We start from the raw sequence: 10,139 nt of genomic DNA, 5'->3' as shown, positions 1-10,139 counted from the left end.
AACAATCATAACCACTTCTCAGGGTTGTTGTTTTGAGAATCAAGTTGTCACACATGTTCAAAAGAAGTTATTCATGGTAAAGATCAAAGCTGGGAATAGGTCCAGAAACTATATCACACCAAAATTACAGTTAGCCTCTCATAAAATAGAGATATTGTGGCCCTGAAGAGTGAGATGTCCTTATTTTTACCATACGGAGGAGAACTCCCTAGCAAATAGTTCAAGCTAGGAGAAGGCAGCAAAGAATATTTGGCATCTTGAGGGTTAGAGGGAAAACTGGCTGAAGAGAGAGAGCCAAAAAGAGAGGGAAAGCATGGTGTGACACCAGTAGGGGGTAGGGGAATGCGACTTGGGCAGAGGTTGGACTGAACAAAGCAGAGGGAAATGGCTTCAAGAAGAGAGGAGGAATATGCCATCCACACATCTCCTAGCACTAAATAATGGATAATCTTTCCAATATGTCCAATCTGTATTTTGCTAAGTGGGGGGTATTTATTTTTATTGGATAATTCCTAAAATGTTATAAACAGAGCTTAACTAAGAGTATCCAAAATAGTCCAATAATTATCTTTCAAGGTGTCTGGTACCAACATGCTCTTTGCTCTCATTTGGATTCCCACAAAGAAACTGTTGGACATGAAAAAGAGGCAGATGTTGGTTCATAATATGTCTCATGATACTGAGAGAATTTTCTTGATCGCAATTTTTCATTTCATTTTTTGAATGAGTGATTTAAATGTTCTTTCTGTACATAATGGGATAGGAATTGTATAACTATTACCACAACCCAATTTTAGAACATTTTCAGAGAATGAAGGAGTTTTAACGTGTGATTTAAATTCAACCAGTTTATAGATCTCTGTTCTTGTACCAGAGACAATCTGAAGATTCTCTCCAGAAGTAAACATCCTAACCAGCAATCACCAACATTAAAACATGAACCTATTTTACTGTTTGAGTGGCTAGCTTCCTGTGAAAGAATATACATTGCCTCTCTTCTTTTGTTACCTTTCTGATAATATTGGCTATGCTGTAGGCCAATGTATTACATTAGAGAGCATTTCGAGGAAAAAATCCCTTAAAGTTCCTTATATATATTACAATTTTCTGCTATACATCATTATTACTAAAATGATTCACAGCTAGTGTAGCATGTTTAGGCAAGCTCAGATACTTGGCGGTAAAACACAATTATTTTAATACCCTAGCTCCAATGGGTAACCCTTTGAAAAAGGCATTTATTGTTAGTTCTGTTAGCTATTGAACCAGTCTTTGCATACTTCGATGCATAAGCATACAAATGGAAATTTTTATTTTAAGTTCTATGCTATAATTTGCATATGAAACAGAAGTTCTTTAACTATATTGTGGGAAATTCAAATGTATTTCCTCCTCTATAAAGAAAATTAATCTGAGAACAAGAGTCTACTTTGAGATTGTATAGAAAGGGCAAATATACCCTCTGATATGCTGCTGACCCCTACCCCACCTCATTCCAGTACCCTCATTAACAAGAAGCTGTCAAAGTACTTGAACATCATGAAATAAGAATGGTATTTCAACAAAAGAACAAATGCTTAGAAATCCACACCTCAAACCAGGTTATTTTTTCATTCCTAAATCAATAAGCCAGCAAAAACAAGACCATATTTGAGCTGGCAAAACCTCCTATGCCCTTACATTCTGTGAAAACATAAAAGGAAAAAAGAATTCTTCCACATTCTTTATGCGATTTTCCATGAAAGCACTCATTAAATAATGTTTACATATAATGATGACAGAGTGTAGATGGGTTTACTGCTTGGCATTGGAAGGGCAGTGCCCTGGAGTCTTCCTCCAGTTCAATCTTGAAAAAATAACGGTCCTTTTAGTTTTTTTTTATTATTATACTTTAAGTTTTAGGGTACATGTGCACAACGTGCAGGTTTGTTACATATATATACATGTGCCATGTTGGTGTGCTGCACCCATTAACTGTCCTTTTAGTTTTTAGTGTACAAACTTGGCTCAAACCATACCATAAAGTACTTTTGTATGAAGACTGCCATAAAAAAATCACTGCAGGATGCTCCACTGTCAGTTAGCATCAGCACAAGCTAATGCAAGCAAGTTACGCACGTTAAAATAAACAGCAGAGAATTGGGTGTGAAAATACTATCATTCAGGTGTGTCCATCTGACCGTTATAACTTTAAAATATCTGTAGAGCAAAGCCAGTTTTTGTCAAGGTCACTTACTGCTCAGAAAAAGCTTTTCAGCTTCAACAAAAACATTCAAGAAACAAAATAAGGTTTTCAAAAAATGATGTTCAAATATGTGTGTTTCATTTTATGTCACCTGTAAGAAACAGGGTTTCCATCTAACATGAGATTCCCATTCCTATTCCTCTGTAAAGGCACAGTTCTGATAAGTTCAAGGAGATGTTTGAAAAATGAATAATCACCTATATTATCATTTCTTTGAGAGCTAATGTGACTTTTATTGAAGGAAATCGCCTGAAAGGCTTTTATTGGACAAGCTGTATGCTTGTCCCCCAGAGAGCTGCCCCACAAAAATTCCTCAGAATATGAAAACTCTCCTATTAGCATTAAATTTCAGGCATTATATCTTCAGAAAGCCCTTGTTAAATTTACATTTGCTGTCTATTGCAGTCTGTAAGGTTTAACGCCAAGCGCTGGATATTTAGATTAGCCCTCTCAATCTCCATTTTACTATCCTTCTCTTTGGGGAGATTAGATAGCTAAACACAGTTTTTCAGAGCACAGACTCTGAAAGTCAAGAATTGGCCTTGCCACTTAATAGTATGACTGGTCAGCTTATACTTACACGGTAGCCTTTCCAGAATACTCTGAGAAACACTATAAAGTGATAGGGAGGCAGAAACTGAGCTTATTGAAAATGGAAGAACCAAATAGTAGACTGGTAGCTCCTAACCAGGGAAACAGAGCAGTCCACAGTTCCTGAGTGATTGTGACCCCAGGCTAAGAAGGTAAACTTACAGTTTCTCAAGTATAAAATAAGGATGAAACTAATAGTATCCAAGTGCTCGGCACAGCGCCCAGCACACAGTAAGAGCCCAAAAAATGTTAGCTATTTTTTTCCTTAGGTCCTTAAGAGGCTCTGGCAGCTGAGAAAGAATGAAAAAGGGCAGGAGTGCCCAAGATACCGAAAAGAAAGAAGGCCAAGGGGAATAAGGTGGCTCCGGCCCCTGCTGTCATGATGAAGCAGGAGGTTAAGAAAGTGGTGAATCCCCTGTTTGAGAAAAGGCCTAAGAATTTTGGCATTGGACAGGACATCCAGCCCAAAAGAGACCTCACTTGCTTCATGAAATGGTCCCACTATATCAGGTTGCAGTGGCAGACAGTCATCCTCTGTAAGCGGCTGAAAGTGCACCCTGCAATTAACCAGTTCACCCAGGCCCTGCACCACCAAACAGCTACTCAGTTGCTTAAGCTGGCCCACAACTACAGACCAAACAAGAGAAAGACAAAGCAAGAGAAGAAGCAGAGGCTGTTGGTCCGGGCTGAGAAGAAAGCTTGCAGCAAAGGGGACATCCCCACTAGGAGACCACTTGTCCTTCAAGCAGGAGTTAACACTGTCACCACCTTGGTGGAGAGCAAGAAGGCTCAACTGGTGGTGACTGTACATGATGTGGATCCCATCAAGCTTGTTGTCTTCCTGCCTGCCTTGTGTCATAAAATGGGGGTCTCTTCCCCTGCATTATCAAGAGGAAGGCAAGACTGGGACGTGTAGTCCACAGGAAGACCTGGATCACTGTCGCCTTCACACAGGTGAACTCGGAAGACAAAGAAGCTTTGGCTAAGCTGGTGGAAGCTATCAGGACCAACTACAACAACAGATACAATGAGATCTGCCGTCACTGGGGAGGCAATGTCCTGGGTCCCAAGTCTGTGGCTCACATTGCCAAGCTTGAAAAGGCAAAGACTAAAGAACTTGCCACCAAACTGGGTTAAGTGCACACTGTTGAGTTTTCTGTACATAAAAATAATTAAAATAATATAAATTTTAAGAAAAAGAAAAAGGGCAGGAGACCACTCATTGCAGTGGGCTATGCACTGGCTGAAGAATCCTTTTTTTTTTTTTTTTTTTTTTTTTGAGATGGAGTCTTGCTCTGTCACCCAAGCTGGAGTGCAGTGGCATGATCCCAGTTCACTGCAAACTCTACCCCCAAGGTTCAACTGATTCTTCTGCCTCAGCTGGGATTACAGTGATTCTTCTGCCTCAGCTGGGATTACAGGCACCTGTCACCATGCCCGGCTAATTTTTATATTTTTAGTAGTGATGGAGTTTCACCATGTTGGTCAGGCTGGTCTCGAACTCCTGGCCTCAAGTGATCTACCCACCTCAGCCTCCCAAAAGAATCCTTCATCTTTAGTTTGCAGTGAGAAAGAAAGAACCACATAAGACTCTGCAATGGAGATACTGGAGTACGAGATTAGCCAGGGACAACCTTCTAGTTTAATGTGCAGAGTTCTGTGAATCTTTTTGTACTAAGTTTTCAGGAGTCTCCCCACCCTGAATCTGGGTGTGCAGCCACTTTTTGATCCATTGGCACATAGGCAGACACTGTGCCTAGACTAAACAAGAAATGTTTCTTTCTTCTTCCCTGGTAACAAAACTCCAATTTGTATTCAGATTTTTGAAAGAGATCCCTTGATTTCAGGAAGGGTAGACCCCTACCTCAACAACAAGGAATGAGCTGAAATTGGTCTAAATCAGTCATAGTAATTTCCTTTTCTTTCCTCAGGGATTGGCCAATGAGTGGGCACATGACTGAATCCTGGCCAAGGAGACAAAGGGAAAGTCCACTAGTGAAGGCTCTCTTCCTAATGAAAAGACAAGATTCCACAAGTAGAATGTCTCTACCTGTCTTCCTTCTTGTCCTGAACATGGACATGGTGACTGGAGCCACAATAGCTATATTCTGGCCAGGAAAATGATGAAGACGCTGGCCCTGAAATCATTAGATTACTGAACTGACTCAGGCAACTGCCTACCTCCAGACTTCTTGTTATGTAAGAAATATGAAGCTCATTTGTTTAGGCCTGTACAGATGACTTTTCTATTTCTTGCAGTCAAATGCATTCTGATACTGTGCTTTGTCTACTTATTTCTTACCTCTGCCCTCTGACAGATGAGGCCCAACCCATTTTTCTTACTTGGCTTTATTTGAACAAAGATTCTAATAACCACAAGAAACCACTCTGTTGATCAACTCCTCTAATATAAAAGGAAACAGTCATGTTCTGTAATAAGTATTTTGTATCCAATTGGTTTATAAATTGAAAACACAGGTTAAGCAGAAAGATAAAATCAAATACAGTCTCTTGCCTACTTACTTCTCATCTCTGTCTCTCATTTAGTTCAAAGAGACATAAAGTGACACCACTCCATCATTTTTGACAGAGCCACATGTATAATGCAAAACATATGCTGAAGTTTTGTAATTACTTGGGTTCCTTGAGCAGAAAAGGGATGAGTTCGTTGTATGTTCATGGTCTCTTCTCCTTCTGTGTCGCCTGCTACCATACCAGGTTGATGCCCTCTCAGACATCAGTTACTACAAGCAATAATTGTCATTATTATTCTAATGTCTTACATATGAATGCTGTTTGGCAATATTTCAGAGTGCTTTTAAATTAGTTCTCTCCCTGAAGGCTCACAACTCTACCACTTACCTGTCATATCACTCCCATAAAAGATTACTGTAGAGACTCTGAGGGAGGGAATCCTCATTTTAGAGGAGAGATGTCATTTTCCTTCTCCCCTAAGTCTAGCTCTGCTGCAGGGACAAATGGCCTCCTACTATCTGTTCAACACCACTCCTCTCCTAAACTAATCATGACCCAGCACCAAGAGGGTTGTGGAGTTAGTCTTGCTGCTTATAGCAAAGTAAAAATTCACAAGCCTGCCTATGGCCCTCTGGTCCTTCATCCTAGTGTAGGTATTTTTCCCACTCTGATCAGACCTCTGCTAGGATTTTCTAAGGTGATATTGGAATCTCTTACTGGAAGAAGAGTTCTATTCGAATCTTTGGCCTGATTCACTGCCCAGCCTTTGCCGATCACTTATGCCCACAGACTAGATTTCTGTTCCAAACTGTATTGATCTTCTACTAAAATGTAAGTGATATGAAGCCAGAGAATGTGCTGTTATTTTACTGCACTATCCCTAGCACATAAAACAGATTATCATTGGTTCACAGCAAGTGATGGGTAAATATGTTGAATGAATGAATGACTCTGATAACTGTTCCTCACTAGAGGTTTCTGCTACTGTGTCCTAAACATCAGATTAAACCCCTTGGATACTGACATTAACCTAAGCCCATTCATAGCTGCCTTACCTCTTCAAATGACAAATATGAGCTGTTAGACACCTCTTCACTACAGGCCTCCTGTTTCCACCTTCTTTCCTTTTTCCTACTGACCCACGCAGATGAGGCCTCAGGATGCCAAGCTCTCAGCTGGATCTGCCTAAAATACACCTTGATAAAACAAGACTTTAGAGAGATTATAATACCCTAACAGGGTAGTCCCTAAAAGTTGAAGAACACTGAAAATAAACCTTGTCTCTTTTATTTCTCCAGATGGCCAATACATAGATGAAAAGACAATCAACTATTATATATTAGCTATCAGGGAAATGCAAATCAAGACCAAATGAGATACCACTTTACACCCTCTAGGACGGCTATAATCTAAAAAGACCAATAACAAGTGTTGATGAGGAGGTAGAGATATTGGAACCCTCATACATTGTTGGAGGGAATGTAAAATAGTGAAGCCACTTTAGACAATGGCTGGGCAGTTCCTCAACATGTTAAACATAGAGTTACCACATGACCCAGCAAATGCACTCCTAGGTATTTACTCAAGAGAAATGAAAACATATGTCCATGCAAAACTTGTTCTGCAAATGCACACAGCAGCATTATTCATTATGACCAAAAAGTGAAAAAAAAATGTAAATGACCATCCACTGATGAGAAACAAAATGTCATGTATCTGTAGATGAAAAGATATTGTGCAATAAAAAGGAATAAAGTACTGTTACAAATAACACAACATGGATGAACCTTGGAAACATTATGCCAAGTAAAAAAAGCCAGACACAAAAGACCACAGCTTATATGAATCCATTCACATGAAATGTCCAGAATAGGCCAAGCCATAGGGACAGGAAGTAAATTAATGGGTGTCAGGAGCTGAGGGAAAGAAAAATGAGGAATGAGTGCTAGTGAGTACAAGATTTCTTTTTGGGGTGACAAAAATGTTCTAAAACCAGAAAAGAGTAACAGTTGTACAACTTTATGAGTATAATAAAAACCAGCAATTGTACTTTGTTTTCTTTTTTTGAGACAGAGTCTCGCTCTGCCGCCCAGATTGGAGTGCAGTGGCACAGTCTTGGCTTACTGCAAGCTCTGCCTCCCGGGTTCATGCCATTCTCCTGCCTCAGCCTCCGGAGTAGCTGGGACTACAGGCGCCCGCCACCACGCCCGGCTAATTTTTTGTATTTTTTAGTAGAGACGGGGTTTCACTGCGTTAGCCAGGATGGTCTCGATTTCCTGACCTCGTGATCTGCCTGCTTCGGCCTCCCAAAGTGCTGGGATTACAGGCGTGAGCCACCGCGCCCGGCCAATTGTACATTTTAAAAAGATTAATTTTATAGTGTGTGAATTATATCTCAACAAAGCTGTTACAAAACAACAACAACAACAAATCTCCTCCTTTTACAATGTTTTTGGGGCCAGAAGACTAATATGAGATGAGGCTGAGATGAAAACTGGGTCTTCCGCTTTTTCCCTCTGCTTTTCTTCCTTCCTTCCCACTGCTCCTCCCAATCACTCTATCACTGTTGCCCTGAGGCACCCACCTGCTCCATCAGTCCCCAGAAACAGTAACAGGTATAGAGGCAACAGAAAATCACCTTACCATGCTCCCATTACTGCAGCCCATTAAAACCAGGGACAAACTGCCCTGGCTGTCCAAAAGCAAAAAAATGCCTTTGTCTAGGACAGCATTCTTCTCATAAATTACAATAATGCAAATGTAAAATATAAATTTTTTCATCCTATTTGTGAACTAAAACAAAATACTTAAAACATTTTCATTTTACCTTTAATATATTCTTAAAGTAAAGATAATGGAAATCTGAATTATAAATTTTTTACTTACTCACCATTTAAACCACATTGTTTCTATTTTCTTTTCCTCTTATTGCTGAGCAATGAAAATTCCTTTGTTACAAAATATAGAAAAATATGTTCCTTGGATAGTCTAACTTCCAGAACCACTATATATTCCATCTTTGCTTTCAACAATTAATCCTCAGTCTAAAAGGGGAAAACAAGATAATCCCTCATTTAAATGATCAATGGAGGGAATTCATACAGAATAGCAGACAACTCTCACAACTCTATCATTCAGAACTTAACAAAATTTTTAAAATAATACTTCAGAAACACAAATATATCAATATTTTAACAGCAAATTTTTCTGTCTCTCCTAGGCTTCTAGCACATGTATATCTCCATTCTTGAGCCTTACTACATGCCAGGCGCTGTGCTGGTGCTTCACATATGTTATCTCATTTTATTCTCATTACAATTCTTTCTGTCAACCCAGGAGACTTCCAGTTTGAGACAAGAGAAAAAAGGGTGGTAGTCAACTCGGGAATTGAGTTGGGGTACCTGCTTCAAAATATCTCTTTTGATTTGTTATTTTACCGGAAATCCCACCATTAAATCCCACCCCTGGATTTGACGAATTTTCTCTCTAGCTTAAGCTATAATCAAACAGGACTGAAGTCTCATAGATTCTGGAAGCTCAGATTTAAAGCAAGTGTGGTAAAGATAGGCAAAGGAGACCAGAGAACCCAAAGCCTAACTCAGCAGTTTGGCCCAAGGTGCTGTCCCCATATGAAGATCACCGGTCACAACTCTTATTTCTTAGAAGGCCCTGACAGATGTGATTCTATAAGGACAGAGTTGTTTTCAGAGTCCCTGTTTTCTTGGTTTGTTCATCTCCTACCTGCTATTTCACTGGCTTCTGATAAAAGATTGTTTTTTAAAAACTTTGTCTACCCACTACTAAGGCTGAGAAAGTTTGAGTGATTTGCCCAGTATCACAGAGTAAGTGATAGAACCAAGTAAGTGATTGAACTGTCACACAGTTGGTGTTTTCAATTACTTCTCGGCATTTTTTCCCCCACTATACTAGTATAATTCATGCATTGTTAAGAAGTAACCCAAAAAATGTTTGTTTTGGGTCCCTCCAACTACTTACTTTACTTCCCAAATATCATTTCCCTGATGCCTTCTCAAAACTGACTTTCAAATTGTTTTATTTATGCTTGGATGAAAAATGGCTAAATGGCTGGCTTTCCCAGAATATCTTCATTTTGATAAAAACCAAAATTTAAACTAAAACAATGAAGATTTAACTTTAGAATTTCAAACATTATGAAGAATGGAGGTTAGCTCAAAGTATGACTAAGTGGATTTAGCAGAAATATCTTAAACTTGGAAAATATGAAAGACCCTTCAGCAAACTGAAACATGTTTTCAGCATTATACTACTATAAATAGAACTATAGTTAAAAGAGGGTTTTTTCCAAGCTCCTAATTTAAATCAGCAAAAGAGTGGTTTTAGGTTCCCACAACACGAGCCATTTGATGGGATATTTTATCAAAAAATATGAAAAACAATATTGCTCTGATGCTTTTAAAGGGGAGATAAGAAGAACGGCTGTTAGCCGAAAGTCCTTTATTCTTGATTTAAAGGAAAAAGACAAGAGGGAAAGACATGCTTTTTAAATTCTTCTCAGTCTGGTTTCTCTGACAAACCTGTTTGATAGGCATCAGGGACCTGAAGCAGTGCTTCCAGGGAAAAAGTAGCCATCACTCATGGTTCATCGGATTTCTACGACAGAATGATCACATTCTGTAGAACCTGGCATAAGCACATCATTATGAAGCCTTGCTTTAGCATTTCTTAACTGATCACGGATGCTGCAGTCCTTGGTGGCTCCTCTCTGTTGGCACTGTTTGTAGTTATTTGACCTTTTCTCAGTGGATAATCCACACAGAAAGCCCTAATTACTTCCCCAGCTTTGACC

General features: G+C 39.4%; 1 pseudogene; it reads left to right on the top strand.

Moving 5' to 3' along the window:
• The first annotated feature begins 3,055 nt into the window (after nucleotides 1–3,055).
• Nucleotides 3,056–3,973, top strand: LOC100437894 (large ribosomal subunit protein eL8-like; annotated as a pseudogene).
• Nucleotides 3,974–10,139: the final 6,166 nt, after the last annotated feature.

The sequence above is a fragment of the Pongo abelii genome, chromosome 6 (genome assembly GCF_028885655.2).
Source record: "Pongo abelii isolate AG06213 chromosome 6, NHGRI_mPonAbe1-v2.0_pri, whole genome shotgun sequence".
NCBI lineage: Eukaryota > Metazoa > Chordata > Mammalia > Primates > Hominidae > Pongo > Pongo abelii.
This window is presented reverse-complemented; position numbering and strand designations above follow the sequence as displayed.